The sequence below is a fragment of the Nothoprocta perdicaria genome, unplaced genomic scaffold, assembly GCF_003342845.1.
Source record: "Nothoprocta perdicaria isolate Ctin4 unplaced genomic scaffold, notPer1 scaffold_27, whole genome shotgun sequence".
NCBI lineage: Eukaryota > Metazoa > Chordata > Aves > Tinamiformes > Tinamidae > Nothoprocta > Nothoprocta perdicaria.
Window position 1 is genome coordinate 1,101,061 of NW_020455499.1, and position 20,714 is coordinate 1,121,774.

The following is a 20,714-nucleotide window of genomic DNA, read 5'->3' on the forward strand; positions in this document are numbered from 1 at the left end:
TTTCTTACTGGCTTTACAGAGAGCTATGCTGTGTTGTTTTGGTTTGCTAATAAAACAAGAGTATCAGGTTAGCATCTAACTGCACCAAAGTTATAGAACTGAAATTTCTAGAGAGAAAATGCTCTCTGATTAATAACTTGAGTCCATTTCAAATGTTTGTTGCATTCAAGGCAAAGTGGATATTTCCTTCATGTAAGCAATCCGAATAATTCATAAAGTCTCTAAGTCTATAGCTTCCCACCTTTCTCCAGAACCRGATACTATTACCAATGAACCTATTTAAAAAGTATGTAACACAAATTTTAATTGGGAGCAAAGGTGGTGGTGGAGAGTTTTGCAGAAGACACCCAAAGTGGCCAGCCTTCAAATGCATCTCTATTTCTGAAGGGCATCGGATTGCATTAAAACAAAATAAAGATGGGAAATAAGTTTTCATTTTATTAGCCTTTTTTATCCAAAAAGATGAATTCTTACATAACCTGCACCTAGCAGACATCCAGGTCCATCTGGATTACCTATGGAAGCTGGTAGGCAGGACTCAAGTTTCAGGTCCTGTTTCAAGTTCTCCTGAAACCAAAAAATCTGGCCTGAGCACAACTGCAATCAGTTAGGAAAGCGTGTCATAGCAGTGGGTTTGTTTTAAATGAAGTCTTCCACTTCCTACAATTCTCTTGCAGCCATAGCTATGTTACAGAACCATCACGATGCTCTTTAGCAAGCGGGTGTTTTGCTGTATAGGCACAGCCACACACATTTTAGGGCAGCCCTCATCTCACTCTGTGGGAACACGCCAGCCAGCCAGGGACAGGCCCAGTTTTAAGCCAAGTTCTCGTCATAAAAGAAAAACTCRGTCCTCAGTAATAAATCATCAAGAATATGTTTTTCATGCAACACGTATCGTGCCAGCCAATATTCCTCTAGTCACTTTGATGCCAACCAAATGAATTGCAGATTAAACAAACTAAAATTTCCCATGTCATTGAAAGCAAACAAAAGAATTCAAACCACTGTCTGATGAACAGCCTTGCAGGGAGGAGAACAGAGGACATACACTCAACATCGCTCTCGATCTTACTCATATTTCTTTCCTGGCCCAGGCAGTAGATGGACCCTCTTTAGATCCAACTGGGATCAAGCCCTAGCAAAAGGTGGGAGGATCTGCAGCCTGTAGCCCGGGCTGGGAGGGCAGTATTCCTGAGAACAGAGATGTGCAATCCACTTCCCCRCAAACCATGAATCACCCGCCTGCTCACTAGGACAGTAAAACTGGTATTAGAAGTTGTTGCCACCTGACGAGCTTGGCAGCTTCTGCAAAAGCAGGGCTGTGTTCTTCTTCGGCTTCACCGGTAAATTCAGCAGAAAACCAACGGGTTGTGTATTTCCCAATCTTTAAACTTCTGCGTTCTGCCCAGAATTGTTTACTGAACTAGCTTGGCTTTGAACCACTGACCTATAGCCAAAGGGTCACAGTCCATTATCACTTGAGGGTCTCCGAAAACAATGGCTATATCACATCCGAGACGAAATTACTAATGACTGTATCCCTGAAGCATTTGGCCCTTTTCACACCTTAACCACCTACACTCATTGAGGTCTGCAYGTTAAGCCTCCAAGTGTTGTAATATTATTTAATTTTACTTGACAGAGGGGCTTTCAGAAGCAGGCCAAATTCATCCCTGGTCTATTGGTGCAAGCACAATTACAGAAAGGAAAGCTCTGTCCTCATTCATCTTAACGATCACATTAGCAGAACTAGGGAAGCTCTTAGGACCCACACTAACCACTTGATAGCAATATAATTTTCCATGGCTTTTCTTAGATGCTGGAAGTTTGCAAATAAGGTGCAGAAACTGCAGAAAATAGATCTCAAAGGTTTTTTTTTTAATTCTATTTCAGATTACATGAAAGCTAATATAACCTCAGACTACCCAAAGAAAATTGTTCACTATTCATCTTGCATCTCACCACACAAATTCCTAACTTTGTACTGTTCATCAAGCTTTTCCTTCATTTATTAATAAACTGTTTATAGGATCGCTGATTATAAACATTTGTTAAAGATATCAAGCCTAGAAATGTGCTAGAATGTTTCCCACCTAAAGTTTTAATGAGTTTATAATACCTCCAGCCCATATGCTTCAAAAACGTTATCCTCAATTATGTAACAGGGGGTATGTTGCTGATATCTGTTAACAGCTAGAACAGCTGTGGTTTTCTGCTTTTCTCCACTGCTCAGGAGAAGCAGCAAGTTCAGCTTCCCTTTTTTTCTTTAAAAAAAATTGGTTGCAAAACCTCTGAGCCGAACAGGTGTGTGCAATCGTGAACCACAGCAATGAGCCCAAACTGCTGCTTTTCTAAAAATTCCACTAGCCAGTGACACACACTGGTCAAGGTTGCACAACCTTGTTTTCCACAGGCTGTTTCTGATGATTCATTACCCTCACGGAGGTGAATTTCAATTATCGTTAATATGCTATTTTTTTTCTTCTAGCACTGAAGTAAGAACTTCCTCATTTTCATTTCTCCTCCTCCCCACACTTCTCTCCTAAATTAAATGAATTTCCTCGTCAATCCATTAACTAGCACAAACATTAAAGAGAAAATTCTCTCTTCTGTGTATCCCCAGAGCAAGTTCTCAGAGCAAAAAGCTCCTGTATTATTTTGTCCATATMACTGTGTGGAAATGCTCTCTTCTCTCACCCAAGTAGACTCATCTCCTTGCCCCTCCACTAGCRATTAGTGCAGCTACAGCTTTTGAGGTCTTCTTACTTCTTTTCAAGAAAGAATGACCTGAAGAAAAAAGAAAATACACTTGGGGAGGTTTTAGTAGCCGAATTGCATGCTACTTTGTCATTCACCTCTGTTTCCTTCCCCTTGGTCTCAACCTAAGCTTGAGCGTGTCTTAAGCAATAGGAAAGGTGCGGACAAGAAACGGTATCTTCAGAAGGTCAGATTATATCGAGAACAACAGTTGTGAAAGCTGACGTCAAAGAGGTCTCACTTTTAGGCCTTCACAAGTTCTGTCTGCAAATGCATCAGACTTTGTTATGTAAAAGGTAATAACGGCTGCTTACCAGAAGAGAGTAGCTGGTGMCTAGAGTCCAGCTCCCACAGGCAAGAAGCATCTTGTATTTGTCACTAAGACTAATTAGARTATTACTTAGAGCAAAAACTGTTTTCCTACTCCAAAATCCAAACTTTGGATGTCTAGGCCCAATGCCCAGATAAGCACTTTGGTTAGGCTTTTTCTAGCACTAAGACCTATGAAATATCAAAATTTCCACTTGGTACGCACTCATGTTTTTAGACATTGAAATACTTTCAAAGATCTAAGCCTGTTCGTTGTGGGAGTCCTCAGAAAGCAACAATACTGAAGGGACTAGATTGTGTCCCCAGGCCAGACCGCCAAGCATGGGGCGTCCTTGCTACAACTGTCTCCCTGCACTGGGAAGGCTCTGCCTACCTCCTCCTCCAAGCCCTGATGAGCATCTTGCAAGTCACACGGTGTTGCCCTCTTTGCAAAAAAAACCCAAAGTCATTACAAAGAAGTTGCAGCAAAATACAAGACCATGAGTCTCATTTCAAGGGAAGTTAGACAGCACGGTTCAGGACATTTAGAAAGAAGGAACAGAAACTCTTTTTCTGAACTTTTCATTTGGAACCTCATGACTCCAGATTTTGCAAGTGCTTAAGGAAAGCTACGTGCACGCTGTGTGAGCACAGGCAGGGAACCTGTGATTCACTGGCTTGTGCTCTGTATATTTAACTCCTGAATCACAGGATCTGTAATTGCAGAGTCACTTTTATTCTACCAACTCGTAGTCAAGCAGCCGTGCCAGAGAAACAACCACTGATACGTATCAGCCTCATTCATTCTGTACTGGGGACGTAAAACTCCCAATTCATGTAATTTCTGAAATCCAATCATCACCAACTGGTATAACTTGCTACTTAACAGCAGAAACAAAATAAAGCTCCTTTTGAGAGTGATGATCCAAAGGCTGCTTTTATGTGGATGACTATGCAGCCACCAAGACCTATTCTACATGGAATGCTTTCATGCATTGCTCTAATAATGAACGGTTGTTTTAATAGAGCACAACTATGCTCTTATAAGTACACTTTTATATAAAGAAAACTTTGCTTACATGTATATATACAGATATAGACATGTGTATATATAAACAAAACCACACATCTTTATCTTACTTGCAAGGTTATTATAAGTTCTCCTACCTAGATGCACCTTACGTACATAAATGAATTGTGTATAACCATATGAAAGGGCGGCCACTGGTGTAGTTTTAAGAGAGCAATAATAAGGCCTGGAGAGCATTTATTCAGTCAGTACCTATAGCATTACTCATATCATTCACCATGGTTGTTTCTCATATAATAGCTCCTTGGATAAAATGCAATTCACAGCACTTTCCTGGCCCTAGAACATGAGCTGCCAGACCAGAAAAAGAGATGCAGCTTTTCCAGGCAGTAAAATATACATCGGAGAATTAAAACAATCTTTCTAGGTTGTGTATGTTGAGTATCAACCATTAGACTTGTCTTGCCCTGTTCTCCAGCTGCCAGATGACAGTATAAACTCCGGGCACCTTACATAAGTATCCTAATATCCCCTATATAGTCACCCCATCCTTATATGCATATTGCTTATGAATAAGCTACAAATTTGCCTGAAGGAGGACTTTTCACATTTCACATTCAGGAAAACAGAGGTTCCCTACCACAGAGCCCAAAAGACTCTCCAAAGACTCTCCATAGAGTCAGAAGGCAAAGGCTTCTCTTCAGCACAAAAAMCAGTTTTCTTCACTTAACTACACCAGACTACTGCACAGGAGGTGCCTTTTCCAGCCAGGCATAGCTGTGCTGCTGCTTCTCCACTGAAGCACAGAAATGCTATTGATTTATAGGGTTTCTTCCTAGAATATGTCAGTACCAACTATAATATTGCAACTGCCCCAGCATGCTGAAATTTTGAACTGCTGAGGAAAATTTAAGGAGACAATAAGGGTTCAGCAGTCAGATAACAAGGATCATTTTGGCTAGCAAGCTGTCCAGCCAGCTTTTGTGCAACAGCCAGTTGAAAGTAACCTCAAAGAATATGTAGGTGACTGGAAGAAAGTAGATGTAAATACATTAGGTTAGTAACTGCTCAAGTTACAGTCAGGTTGAATAGCTCTTTTATTGTGGCTTGTGACTTGCTTATTAATGGCATGGTATATAATGAGAAAGTCTAAACTCAGCATTTAAAAGAAGGGGGAGACGACAGTAGGACTCTTTGGAGAACTAAGTCAGAAGATATTTTCCTTTATCTTCAGAGATTCCACTAGAATAGCCGATGCCAGTAAGGTATATTTGCACACAATCTTTCAAAGAGAAAAAAAAGAGCACTTTGAGTCAATTTGGCTACATCTGTAGTGATGCGTGTTTGTACTGCTGGTTAAATTCTTTGATTACTTCTCATTAGGGATCAGGGAGTAGTGATTTGGTATTTCAAACACTTCAAGCTCAGGCCAAAATCAGATTTATGTCAGTCCAATGAAGGATTTGTAATTTAATTTAAGGCCGTGGCTACAACTCACAAGTCTAGAGGTGTGATCAGATTGCATATTGGACACTGAATTGTGGAAATGAAGCTCGTAGTTCAAATTCAGCCCAGCTTGAAGACAAAGAGGATGCTACTGTATTTAATGACTTTTGGGAAAAAAAGTAAAAGTTTATATATATATATATATATGCATATATATTTAGAACTTCATATATATTTGACATATTATTTTAAAATGCATTTTACTACTTTAAATCTGTTTCTCAGCTGGTTGTGTTGCAATCAAAATCATTAGCTTCTCTATCTGAAACCTGCTGTATCACTCACCCTTAGTTACAACACTGATTATTACCTTAAGACACCCTTCCTTTGCAGCAGATACCAGTTCAGATAAGAGCCTCATTTGACTTTCACTAAGAATCCAGAAATTCCATGCTGTCAGGTGCATATCTGGATTTTTGCTGATATGAAAACTCTCAACATACAGCACATTTCCAATCAAACAAGAAATATTTTGTAGGCAAAAACTATATTGTGAAGTTTGGCTTATGAATTGCAAGTGGAGCAGTGCAAAGCTGCTTTGCCAGAGACTCTCTGCTAACTACCTGTAATCTGTCGTTATCTGTATATCATAATTCATATACAACAATCTGTGCAGTGACAAATGCTTTGATTTGCAATGACACCTCCCAYGAGACAAGCACTCCTGTTCTAATTGACATTGACTTATTTTATGCCATTCTATGAAAGGACATTTTCAAAGTTTTCTACTCTTGAAGGTATTAAATGTGTTAAAAGATTTTTCTGCTAAAAGCTTAAAAAGTATAAAGAATGATGAACTCTTAAAAAAACAAAATAAAACCAATCTTCATCATTTCCCCAAAAAGAAATTTAAGTTAGCAAGTGGGTTATGTAAGCAGTAAATGCCAGGTGAACAAAGCCCATCCAGAAATCGAAGCCAGATGCTGGAGAACCAACAGCTCCTAAATTCATGTCAATCAGAGRCAGCAGCATTTCTTCCCCCAAATCATCCTGATTTTGGTTGTTAAACTCCACACAGAGGTCTTGCTTCAAAGCACATTCTAAGGAATCACAAATCCCAGCTCCTGCAAGAATAAAATTGTTGTTTGGGTTTTAATCTCCCTACAACACGGAGCAGTAAATTCTCAAAGTACATAATTTCGTGGAATCAGATCCCACAGGGACGAGGAGAAAAGGGTCTTACAGAGCCTCAAACAGCTCTTGCAGGACATCTCGCTACTTAACAGCTCCTGTTCTTGCTCTGTGACACCTCACCTTCTAACAACATCCACCGTCCCTCTGCTTACACCAAAATATAGAAAAATCCATCAGCATTATAAAGCTGCCCAAAGTTAACAAGCTATATTTAGCTGAGGCTCAACACTCCTGGTTTTGATATAGTCTCCTAACTCCAGATTCAAAGGTAATGGCTTCTTTTATTAAAATTTTATCAGACATCTATAAACGTAGCAGTTGCTTTAGACTACATTGCACAAAGGGAAGAAAGAGGGATAGACTGATAAATCTTAAAGAGTTTATTATTAATACAGAGAGAATTTCCTTTGTTTGCCGTGATGTGTTTTATTGGTGTACTCACTGTGGTTCAATTTAGATTAAGAAGTAGGAAGATTATTGTTTCCCAAACGACAAGTATCATAAATAAACACAAGCAGAGAAATTCTTGTATTTATATCCCAGAGAGATACGCCAAACTATCTACAAATAGCCGGGCTAGAGGGAGAACTGGAGCACCTGCAGGTTCATGGGTAGCCAGGCTGCATTTTATTGCCCTTGACAAAACACAACCGCGAGGTTTTCTGGAGTTTTGATCCACTGCAACGCAGCCACTGCACCGTGTCAGGTTACACAGGGTCACATCTCATCCGTGATGTGACACAACGTGACATAACTCGATGTGATGTGGTGCACAGAGCAGTCAGGTGCCCACAGGAAGCATATTCTGTGACTGCAAGCAAGTTGTTCAGCACAGCAGGTACGGGGCTCTGAACCGCTCTGCGCATCCATTGATGTAGATAATTAGTATACAAAGCAACGTGCTGCAATATGCTCATTCCAACTCGGTTGCTTCCTATAAGCCATACTCTTAAAACAAATATTTTATGGTGACTGTTAGCTGGGATTATTCCACATTTGGGCATTATGGTATCATGAAGGAGTAAAGTCGCCTACGTCAATAAGCCGCATTACACCTTAGTTTGGGATGCAGCATTCAAGCTCTAGTATAATATGGAGTAAAGTGGACATCATCCAAGGACATTTTGCAATTTGTTTTGATTACAAGATAATCTCCCGAAGTTTTTGTTCTCACAAAGGAAAAAGAAAAATGGTTTAAATCTTTAGGACAAATTTAAGTTGATAATACTTCTTTATATGGGAACCAACCACAATACAACTTATTACAAAGTAATAAGACAAAAGTAACTGAAAGCCTACCATGAAACAGAACACATACCACATGCAGGCTGATATAAGATTTATGACAAGGAACTTTAATATTACTGCTCCTAATTGCTGACTGAGAGAACTTCACTGAAAAGTACTATATTAACTTGTGCCTTTCTCTTCAGTTTTCAAACACCACGAAAAGCTTCATGGATTAATTCTAGTCACGATTCTTTAATCAAGATGTGCTCATCTCCTTTTTCTGTCTATAGATTAYGGAGGAAGACTGCTGTACTCCAATCCCAGTCAAGCTCAAGTCAAAGAGCATCAGAAAGCTCTGCCCAGTCCTCAATTTGGAGGAAGCTACTATCAAGGGAAACACTTCCAAAGATAGAGGCAACCTAGGTTCCACCATGTCATCAATCTGAGCAACCTTAAACATGCAAACAAGTGGATTTTTCAAAAAAAAAATCCACAAGGGTGCATCAAAATAGGCAGGAAAAGCATGTGTGTGATGGCTAAGGGGAAAAGAGGGAGGAAAGGGGGCAACAACAGCCTCAGCATGTTTGAGCCCAACATGCCCTCACTTTCTATTTCAACCTTTCTTGCCCATAGTTTGGAAAGCATGTGTGCAAAATGAGCAGCTCTGTTTTGCCCTTCCAAGAGGGATGTTCGCAGCCAACCAGAGGGGAATGATGTACTGTGCAATGACAGGGGTTGCTAGGCTCAATCCCCGGTGAGCGCTTCAAACTGTGGGAGAGCCACACGGAGTGAGAAAGTTTTATTTTTAAAGCTTGGCAAGCCACACTCCCTATATAGCTCACTTCCTCCTAGGAACTTTCCCTAAAATATTTTTCTTTGATATTTTTGATCCAAGTCTTCATCAGATCCAAATCCTAAGCTCCCGACATCTGCTCCCATCTCTTCAAGAGGGAGCTGGAGCCTTCAAAACAGGTAGTTGCTGTTTCTACAAACTTCAGAGGATCGAGGGATCATCTACTCAAAGGAGGAGTCACTGCAGCTGAGATGTGGGTTCCATCACCCAGGGAAGATGCCACCCCATGGAGAGACCTCCACGCAACAATTTTGGATCAGAATCGGCTCCATCAGACATAACAACAAAAACTGGCTACAAAACACCCTTGGGGTTGTGATAGTGGGCAACTGCACTGAGCATTTATYACTTGCTACCCACCCCTGAGACTGAGCCCTACCATATGCTCGGGGGAAGTAACCCTTGATGATGCACTGCAACAGCAACAATAACATTTAAAAGCAGCTCTTCAGTACCAAGCACACAAGGATGCACAAAACAATCAGCTCTGTTGGCATCAGCAACAATGATTTGCCCCAAAATCGCCATCATTAGGAGTCACCCATTCCCATCACTCTTTGTTTAGACCGTTTCACCTCTCTGAACTGGCACTTCCATACCAGTGGAACGCTTTCAGTGCAGATGCAGAYGCTTTGGAGGCACTTCAGCTCAGAGCTGAAGGGAATACCATACCATACACCATTAACATCACACCAGCGTTGAACTCTGACGTGTCTGCACGTAGCTTTGGGTAAAGGCAAGGTTCCAGCTGGGGTCCACCTGGAACGGGGCTCCTGTGCCAAGGCAAAGCCTCAAGGAAGTCCTCAAGGGAGCTGCAAGGTGCTCAGCACTTTTAAAAGCAGGACATTTACATTCCAATCCCTAAATGAACTTAGCAGCCTAAATTTAGGCTCCTATTTTYGCCGCCAAATAAAAAAAGACCCATACGAGCCTCCAAATTTAGAGCCGGGTACCTCAACGTAGTCATCTACGACTGAAATGTAAACCTTGCACTTCGGCCCACATTCCCACCAAGCTGATTCCCAAAAGAGGGACTGATCAAGCACACTGGGCTTTTAAAAGGAAAATAATAATCCAAACTCGGTAGTGTGAATTCCTTGCATCCTGCTTTATTTCCAGTAGCCAGTCACCTGACTGGGACCTTCCACGCAGCCCTCTTACACCACGGTAATTCCATCAGCTCAGGGTCCATCTGACGAAAGGAAGGTTTTTCAAGACTTCCAACGTGACATCAGGAGCCAAATCTTATTTCCAAAGGGAACTGTGTCATTTAAGAGCTCTAGCCCCAGGAAAGCCAACATTGCTAGAGCTCCTAACTCTGCACTAAAAGTTTTATACACCTTTCAGTGGCAACTCATATAAAATATCACTGTGCAAATATTTTCCATTTTCAGAAATCACCTGCTCCTGACAACTTCTCAGGGATTTTTTTTCTTAACGTGTAATACAATCTAAACATGTGTGTTGCATTAAGTTGGGTTATATCAGGTCATGCCACCTGACACGGTATATCCCAACATAATCTAGTGCRATGTAAATCACTCACTACAACAAACTTAGATGAAAAAACCCTCCTCCCACCTCACAGACAGCTGCAGTAGATAAAGTGTCCATACTATAATATATGGCCAGGTAAGCAGCCACGTTTTGACATGCTTCAACATAATTCACTACGCTTCCATTTCAGTGCAACGGCAGCTACAGATACGGTCCTAGCTCACTGAGCACTGCTGATGGAAGGAAGTTTTATGACTTGACTTTTATAGAAATATTTCCTTTTTGACTAATATATGCTACAGTAAAATGGAAACAGAGAAATATTATAGCATACGGTCATAAAATTCAATGCAGGTCCAAAGCTCAGGGAAAACCAGCTCCGTGAGCATAAGCAACAGGTGGGAGATCAGCGATCCCAGGAGGTGAGTGCAAGCCATGGGACAAATCCATTCCCATACGGGCCAAGTTACAGGTTCTCCCACCTCAGCTCAGGCAACAAAAACCAGCAATTCCCCATTGCTCTATGAGCTTCACCCAAGGGAAGGACATCAGCATCCCTTACAGCCCCAGTGCTGCYCCCCACATACATAGGAGAAACACAAGACACTCACAGGGAGCATTTAGAAGTGGTGTGGAAAGGTTTGTATATCCCCTTGGCTTTGCATGGCCTTTCATCTGGATGCAAGCTTCACAGTTTAATATTTATGGAAGAACTAGAACCATCACACTCATTATGACAAAGGCATCTGCTAAAGGAGATTATTCGTCTGAACATCCCACACAGCATAGGTAGAACATGGGTTATGTTAAGAGCCTCTTGTAGGATGCAGTCATATCATTTTATCAAGTATGGATTTTTACATCCAGTAGATAATCATAATACCATGAATTATAACTGTAGTAAATTATAGCTTTTTTTTTTTTTTGGCAATCTTATAATTTTGAGGTTCTCTCCCTAGCTACACTGAGTTACATTTAATCACCAGTGGATTTGTAGTTACAGTAGTAGGAGTTTCTTGTGAAGCAGCAACAAAAGGATGCTCAGAGAACCAGGAAAACAACACCCCTTACACTGAGGCAAACAATTACTGGTGATGTAAAAACATGCAGTCCCACAGGCAAACCCTGCTTACAATTTAGATTATTTCAGYTGAACTGCCTTTAAACTCAAATTCATGCTAACGCAGGTACTGTAAATACAGTTTGAACCTTAATTCAATAACGAGATCAACAATTACACTTAAGGATTACTTAGCACTTCAGCAGTGTGAGCAAAATCCTTTTGATCACCTATATTGTGCGATTCATTATTTTCTTTGATGGTTAATAACACTGAAACGTGCCTGTTAAAAAGGAGGAAATGAAGTACAATATTTATACCTTATTACAAAGTGCTTTAGCAAATCAGAGAGCTCAGAGCACCTACAGTAAAAAGAAAACATTATCAATATTTGATGTCCATCTTAACATCCAGTTGTGTTTTTACATCACTAAAGCTTTCGACCCTGAACACACTGCAGCATCTAGAGCTTTTGCCTATAAGATGCTCATTCTGGCCATTTTGTTGCATATTTTTGTTCTCTTTGTGTGGCCTGTGGAACCAGGGCATCTGCAGCCTGCAGAGTGCTACAGAGAGGTGAGTACCAGGAGACATTTTAGCAAGGAAGAAGCCAGCAATTATTTGACTTGAATTTCAGCACTATCCTAAGTTGGGAGGAACGGCACGGAGACGTCGTGCTCGGCAGCCCACCACGTAAACATTTCCTATGACAGCCTTTCATCATCTATAGGAACGTTTACACTGCCAGATCTCGTCTCCTCAAAAAAAACCACCACGCCAGCTCTGCAAGTTTGATGCACATGTGCTCCTTCTGTAAGTGTCTGCTCAGGCAGACAGTTTACTAATTTGTGGCTCAGTAAACCTTCCAGTGCACCGAGCACCTTGAGGTTAGCACATCTCTAATCATTATTTGATAACAGAAATCTGTAAGCATCACATCCCTGGTAACAAGAACATTGTATCTTAGCAACCAGCCTTGATATTCAAACAATTTCATTAAAGCGTAGCACCTCTTAGCAGGTGGGTGAGTGCGGGTGTTGATAAACATTTATAACATGATCAACCATTGTGTTTGCCAACACTATAATCAGCATGACATATTTATGAATTTGTTTACAAGCTCTTAGGTACCAACCTAAGTAGGTAAACTACCTTATAGAGCGCACATATAGCGAGAGAACAAGGCATGCCCAGAGATGCGGCGCGTCTTTAAATTGAGCGTATTGGGTAGAAGGTTAGCAGATGAACATCGCATTTCACCATAAAAATCACCATTTAAATTAGACCACAAAGGATGCATCGAAGCGAGGGCAAGGATTATATTTCACCTCCAGGAGAGCAGGGAAATTCGAAGTTGAAGCCGTCTAATTCAGCCCTGCTTTGCCAGCGACCCTCGCCTGCAAGCACCGTGTCCCAGCCTTGCCTGGGGGAGCCATCCCACTCCCCACTGCCTCTGTTTCCCCTCCTAGCAAACACCAGGACAGCCAAGGGAAACTGGAACAGCTCGGGATTATTGCAGGTGATCAAACATTCCTCAGAACACATATGTTTTGGGGGCAGATACGGAGGGAACCAAAGCCCTGCTCTCCTCCAAGAACACACCTTGGGGTATCCTCATCTATACTCACCACACGTAGTAAATATAAATATTTCTTTCCAAGAGTATTTTGTTTATTTTCCTCACTACAATAGACTGGACAGGCCAAATGTATGGAAACACAGGAAATCTTCAGTTCTGGGTTAGCGAGCCCTGTCAATGCCAACCCAGAAAAGCCCATCTTTTAACGCTCTTCATAAACTATTTAGCTCCATCTTAAAGCCAGATAAGCTCTGAAACCCCATATCTGCCAGCTTTGCCCACACTTCACTCCTCCGATAAGCGGAGGTCTCCTCGTCGAGGTCTTATTTTATTTATGGCTCTTGAATATTCATTTGTTCTTATGTCCATCCTGCCATCTGACTCCGAGCAGCCAACCCTCCTCGGGGCTCCCTTCCCTATTTCATGACCCCTCTTGGTCTGCATCGTTGCTGGGCTAAACAAACYGTGCTTTTCTACGGCCGTATTGCAGCAACGCGGCCCCACAGAGGGCAATAGGTTTGTCCTTTCGTAATCAAACCCAGCGTTTGATCTCACGAGCTCAAATGGAAATATTCTTCTATGAGCATCACTTTTTTAAAATGGTTTCCAGTGTTTTGCCGCTGCTCGAAAGAAAAATGAGGAAAAACGAGGGGATATCGAGAGAAAGCTTGGCCTGCAGTGCCAGCCTAGGGTCAGAAAACTGAACTCTTTCTTTGTAAATGCACATACCAACATCTGTGGGTCAAATCCTTTCAAGGGCCAAGTTTTATGCAACTGTTTAGGTTAMAAATTCCTACTGAAAGCAGTTACTTATGCAGCTAAAAGTATCTAAAAATCTGATTCTGAGTCTTGCACCTCTATGTGCATGAAGCTACAGGCACAGTGGATATTACACCCAGGCCCAAAACTTTTCATAGGTCTATGCAATACAGATACAAGTGGATCCGTTGTGGTGAAGTTATACCTATAAACTCCAGGCATTGCTTCCCTTTCCCTTATAAAATACTGCAGGTACCAAGTCAGCCACATATTTTTCCATGCTGCCACTTGCAGGGTGCAGGGGCCAAGCAGAACAYCAAGGCAAGAGGCATTAAAATGCTTAAGGTCAACAGGAAGGTACAAGCTGGAATATATATTCTGCATTTATCTGCTGAATGGATATTTTAGTAAATCCARTACAAAGTTCTAGATCAGTCAAGAAGTCCTTGACACTTCAACTGAGATTCTTCAAAACTGTAATCTGTTTTTATTTCAAAAACTGTGCTTTTACACACTACTTCTCTCAAGCGAACCATTAATAGCCTTGCTATACGTGTTTAAAATTTACCAAAAGGTGGAAGATGGAATGTGAGGAAGAGAAAAACAGGAATATGAAGTTTGTACCTTGTACCTATTGCATCCAAGGTAACACRACCGCATCGCTGATTTCGCACTGGGCAGGCTACATCAAGCTATTAATCTACCTGAAATACCTGAGACCAAACGAAGCATTATGAAATAGGTAACTGAAGCTCCCTCTTGAAATGTCATCCACACACCACCAAAAAAATTGCACGTGCTACAAAGAAAAGCCATTTTTTAATGGCTTTTCATTTTCATTAGCTGCTTGTGTGTTTTTCTTACCTCCCATTACTAAGACCTGTGGTATGATAAAGCCCTACACTATGGCTGGGAAAGGCAACTCGCCCAACACATAGGAGAAAAAAAAATGTTTTCTCCTCTTTTAAAAGACTGTACAGGTCTGCAAAACTAGGTAAGCTTTAATCAAACATATTAAGAGATTTAAAGAAAGAAACACAGAAATAAGAACTGAAAAGTACAGTGCACAAAGATATATATGTATACACATACACACACCCCCCGTTAGCAAGAATATGGATTAATTCCCTGAAAGGAAAGTGGAATGCCTAGCTAACACAGGAGAGCAAGGCAATTCATATTCTTTTTTTCTATCTTTTTCTAAATATATATATATATAATTCAGCATGTAAATTTAACTTTTGAGAAAAAGAAGTCTTCTGTCACACGAAAAGACAAACAGCATTTGACTGTCTGGGGTTTTGTGGCTCAGTTTCACTTTCTGTAAAGTGGGAGCACTGCTTAAAACCCTTCCCATGCACTAATGCTCACAAGAGCCTCCAAGGCAGAGTCAAGGGCATCACTGGTACATRGTCTTCTACACAGCCTCAAGAAATACCACAGTGAGTTGTTGTAAGAAAAATATCTCAGCTAGCACAGGGGCCAAATTACAACTCCCCAGCCAGGACCTGCTCATCTGGTGCAGAGCAGAGTCTGGTCTAAGGAACAGCAGAAGCAATAACCTAGAAAGACATTTTCTCTTTCCCCCTCAACTCATTTCTCTCACTTCCTTTTGAAGGTGCACGTTTAGGAGTCAAAACAAGAGAAACACATCCATATTGGCATGGCTATCAAAAATAATAGTTTAGGTTAAATTTCTGTAGCTTGCCAACTGAAATATTTTGTTAAGCCTATTTAAAATCATCTTCAGCAACACTGCCCTTAGCCCACTTGCATAATGTTCACAGTAAAATCAGCTTTGCCAACAGCCTCAGATGGCAACTACACCCCCAAAAAAACCTGAATAAAGACCCATGCACAGACAGAAGCTGGTGGAAAATACCCTTTGCATATCCCATTTCTTAATGCCCTGCTCCCCCTCTGACTTCCGAGCCTGGTTTGTCGCCACGCAGAGAGGAAGCAACTTGACAACACTTATTTAGTAACAGAATACAGCAGGCAAGCAGACATTGCCCGTGTCAGCAAGGAGGGACAGGGATCGATAATAAAGCATGCTACTATGGAAGTGATAATTACTGAACACCACTGTGGGCTGGTTAAATATTTTCCCTGTTACGCGGCTAGGCAAAGGGACAGAGATGGCATCAGGGCTACACGGAGTCGCTGCTCAGAAATGGAGTTTGATCTCGCTGGCTGCAGGTTCCYATTTTTATGGCCAGATTCAAAGCCAAAAAAGGGAAACGATGGAGGTTGTGAAATACAGAGATTTTCTGGGGGTTGGAGGGACGTTTTGAAGGCTTTTATGGCCTTCTCCACATCATCTCTAGGGCTTCTCAGCATTTTGGACTCACCAAAGTGAGAAGGGGCCAGAGAAGGCTGATGAGGCCACCTTCTCCCATCCCATATCACACCTTAGGCATCTGGGAGCTCCCATAAACCTGAACTATTTCTGCAATTTTAAATTTAAAAAGCAGTTTCTTCCCAGGAGCAGCACAGAGACCACGCTGGAGGAACAGGACACGACTGTGCTGGCAGCACAGAAAGCCACAAAGCCTGGAGAGAAAGATACACCTTATCACCCTTAAATATCATGTTTTGCCTCTTGAGCACATGCAAGCACCATTCTAGATCCTGCTTAGTTCCATAATGCCGTCTCCTGGCATTTTCAGTGGAAAAAGCTAAGAAAAGGAGAACGAGTTTGAGGCTGTTTAGGTTAGTGACAACTTCAGCTCTACAGAAACACATCATTTATCTTGCAGTGGTCACATGAGTTACATACCTGATTTTCTATTGGAAGGCATATGATAAATATAAATAAGTATATACCTGTGCTTTTTTTTAAACAATTTGGGTCATAGTAGAAAATTTCAGCATAATAGTAAATTTTACCATTGTCATGTATTAGAGGAGAGAAATAGACCGGTATATGAATGTCAGTAAGAGGGACCTTTAACCACTTTTKAAGTCACAAGAAAAGAACACTATTGTGTTCCAGGAAAAGAATAGTCTCCATAAAAGGCAAAGAGAATCAGTCTATTAGGTCAATTTTAATTTTGAAACTAGAGTATTAAATACCTTCTTTGATTATGAATTGTACTAATGTTATTAAAATCTTCTAATAAAAAAATCCTAATCCCAGAACTGTTGTCATATATACGTATAGGTCAYAGTGTCTCATTGCAACTTAACACTGGTAGTAAAGTACATTTCCATTAAAAAAATACAATCTAACCACATTTTAAATGATTCAAACTTAAAAATAAGGTTCACTTTTACCATCCTAATCTGATCAATAGAAAAAAAACTAAGTAAAACCATATATTGCACTGACTGAGATAAACTTTTAGTATTTTGCTGATAAAAACATGGTCACTTCTACAACGTCAAATCTCTTGGAGAATTCGAGAGAACTTCATCGGATCTTGTGAAAAATGAGTGACAAAACCCAAAAGCAGAAATCCTAACATTTTCCCTAAGTATCTTTGTTATTATTTATAAACACTGTTTCTGTTGCCGTAACACAACTAAGAGACATATGCAGACAGATAAAACACCAAATGTTTATTTTTTTCCTTTTTTTTTTTTTAATGTTTTAAAGCGATCTTTGCATTATATGGGATTTTTCTTCAGACTACTATTATAGTCTTCTGAGAAAGAAGCTGCAATCCCCATTTGACTCATCACATTATGTGTTCATATTAAGGTCTGCATTAAACCCCAGTGCCATCTCTTAACTTAGAACTAGTATTTTTACACCACTGAGCTTTGATGTTCAATTGAAAGCACCCGAAACCTCACCAAGGGTACCACCGAACCAGGCAAACCTCTTTCTTAGGCATTTAGCAACTGAAGCATATATTCAACTGAGCCTAGTTTGTGGAGTCCATGGTTGGTTAATCAGCCATGCAGTTTTCCCACCCTATCGTTTCTATCAACAYGGCCAAAATTCTGCAAAATAGCATCTCTTGAATCTGTATGTGAATATCGATGTTCTACCTGAGCAGAATCACAACAGGAACTCYCAGTCACCTTAAATTCTTTCCTTCTTCCATAGTGGAATGCATCTAAAGAAGTGCAACTTATTGAATCAAGTTTAACGACATAATAAATTCTTCCCTTCGGACAATGCTGAGGCTTAATTCAGTAGTGCACTTTAAGCCTTTGCCTTTAGCATCTGATGGGTCATTAGCCTGTAATCCAGCAGCTAGCCTGTTTGGAATCTAAACTAAATCAGCAAGCACCATATCAGTAGTTTCTGAAATATGACTGGCAGGTCAAGTGTCCTCAAAAAGACTGCCTGGGGCAGTTAAGACTAGGATAGGGCATGACTAGAACAGAACCAGTGATGAATCTGAAAGCATGTACTCAATAAAGACTTCATTCATTCTAACTCACTAAGCAGCAGTTCTTCAAATGACTTGACTTATATTTTTGATGTTTTTAACCAGTAGGTCATGCAATAAAATTGTCCTGTATGTGCCAATAGGCTTAACACACAGATCATTGACTTGCGTGCTTGGGCATATTTTATTTATATTTTTCCCTTGAGTTTTTCCATAATAGCCTGAAATAGGCAATAGAATCACTATGATGTGGGGAAACATGTAATCTAGCAGACTTAGATCATAGACTTCTCCAAAGCGGCAAGTCTGATGAAATACCCTCTTGTCAAGAAAGAAAAGCAACTCTGAAATGCCAGTTCCTACACCTGAAAAGTCTCATTCTTGAGATGCTACTAATAATCTAACATCTGCGCTCCCAGCTGAGTATTTTTCATATTATGTATTAAAAATAGCCCTTATGTAACCATTTTAGGGTTTTTCCTCAACATATGTCAGAAAACCAACCCCACTTTAGAATTTCAGTTGCAGTATTTCAGGTTTTTTGCAGGGGAGCGTCCCCATAGCCTTCCACGTCAGTACATGCTCAACGCTCACGAGACTTGAGTCAAAGTCCAGCTCAACCAACTGACCCCAGTGGTCTCTAGATCAGGCCTTTAATCTGTACATTGCACCAAGATAATCAGTAACAGCTTAGTTAGAGGACACACATTACTTTTCACCTGTCATTTTCCAGATGGAGCAAAACAGCTCAGATCTCCTCAAAACAAAKCATGACAGGAGGCCAGAGTCAACACGTTGGATAACCATCTCTTCCTAAACCATTGCCTGAAATTCAGCAGGGCAAATCCCCAAACAACTCCCTCATTTCTACATCCAGACTGCTCAAAGTTGTCTACAGTGAATTTAAATATGCATTAAACACACTAGGTAATGGAGGCAAAAATTACTTACTGCTTTAAGCATGCCCATGCTGCCTTAAAATGGGCTGGCCTTCATAAGCGTTTCTCCTATTATCACCGGTGACATTCAGTAAGTGCTCAGACTTTGGGGACACAAGGGAAAGAAATTGGGTTATATATTTGGAGAAGCAACTCTTAAAAATTAGGCTGCTTTCCAAAAGAATACTTAACCAGTTGCTCACTGCCTAAGCAAACATTGCTCAGCACAGACTCATCCTCCCTGGTCTAAGACAAGCTGCAARTCACCCCACCAGGGTCACATCCATGCCTGGGACACACTGTGAAACTCAATTCAAAGCCTCACAAGACTTGGAGCAATAACTTGGGTCTCTGCACAGCAGCATTCCTTCTCYCCCCACCATATACACATGCTGAGGAAGGAAAATATATTTATAGAAATGAGAAAAAATAATTTATTTTTTTTATTTTTTTTATTTTTGAACCATCAAAGGTGCTCTGTCATTTGGGATCTCCCTCTATCTCCACTCTTTGTCTTCCAAAGTACTTCAGTAACAGCAGTAAGTGAGCCCAAAATGCCAACTCGAGATTTGCATTCTAAATGGCATATACAAAGAGAGATGTTTTTAACTTTGGGTTGATCTAGCATATCAAAGGTCTTTTTCCTCTCTTTTCCTAAGCTACTTCAGTGGCTGTATTGAAGTGAACTGAAAGGATTAGCTTGAAAGTGGCAAGAAATCTGGCATGCAAAAAAAAATCCCCCCCCCCTTATTTCTGTTGAACTCTTCATTACRTGGGTCCCTTTTCCTCTTATGAGATGCGTTTTCCCTCTCCATCTCTCTCATGATGTTCCTCGCTGTGTCAATACTGAACAAGGTGAAAATTGAGAGCAGCTCCTCACGCTGCCTCTTCCAGCCCCCGTTCAACCCTCTGCGTTGCTAAACTAAGCACCAAAGCAGAGATTACAAAATATTAGTTTGTTATTTCAACTCGGGCTGTAGCTATGGGCACAGTGAGAGCTAAACGTGGCCTTTCCCACACCTTGCCCCAAGCAACTTCCCTACAGYGCCAGCCCCTTGGCGCAAAGCACGGAGCAGGTCGAGCTCGCAGAGCCCCCATCTCGTAACGTGCATCTGGGAAAAAGCGAAGCAGGATGGAAAGGCRCCGAGGGAGGAAGAACAGAAGGAATGACTCAGCTCTGAACCTGAACGGGGACAAAAATGAGTAAGAGTTCCCAAAACGAGGCACATTCATGACCGCTGATACCAAATCTCCACTTGCACGGGTTTCTGTTGGGAAGGTTTAAAAACAAATGAGAAGAGTCAGAAAAAACAAATACTTCTAGATATTAGTTCTCACCTATATTATTCTCACCTAGACTCCCCCYTTTTCTTTTTTTACCCAGCACACACTCAAAACATAGACAAATTTGTCTTATAAATACAATTCTAGAAGTCACACAGTAAAGACTGTAGCAGTGGCATGTCTATTTACCAACAACTGATGCCAGTTCTGGCATTCTTGGTATTTTCATATGAAAGATGCTCTCCTCTTGAAGAGAAACAAACTGAAAAAAACATCAGTAACAAGCCCTATCATCGGTACTAAGCTAACTTTTTAATGTAAAACTTCAATTGAAATACGGGCTCAAAAAGAATCCTCTTTTTAACCTTCTGATTGAATTTTGTACCTCTTCATCAGTTTAGGTTCACTTTATCTAGCTCTTCAGACACCTTG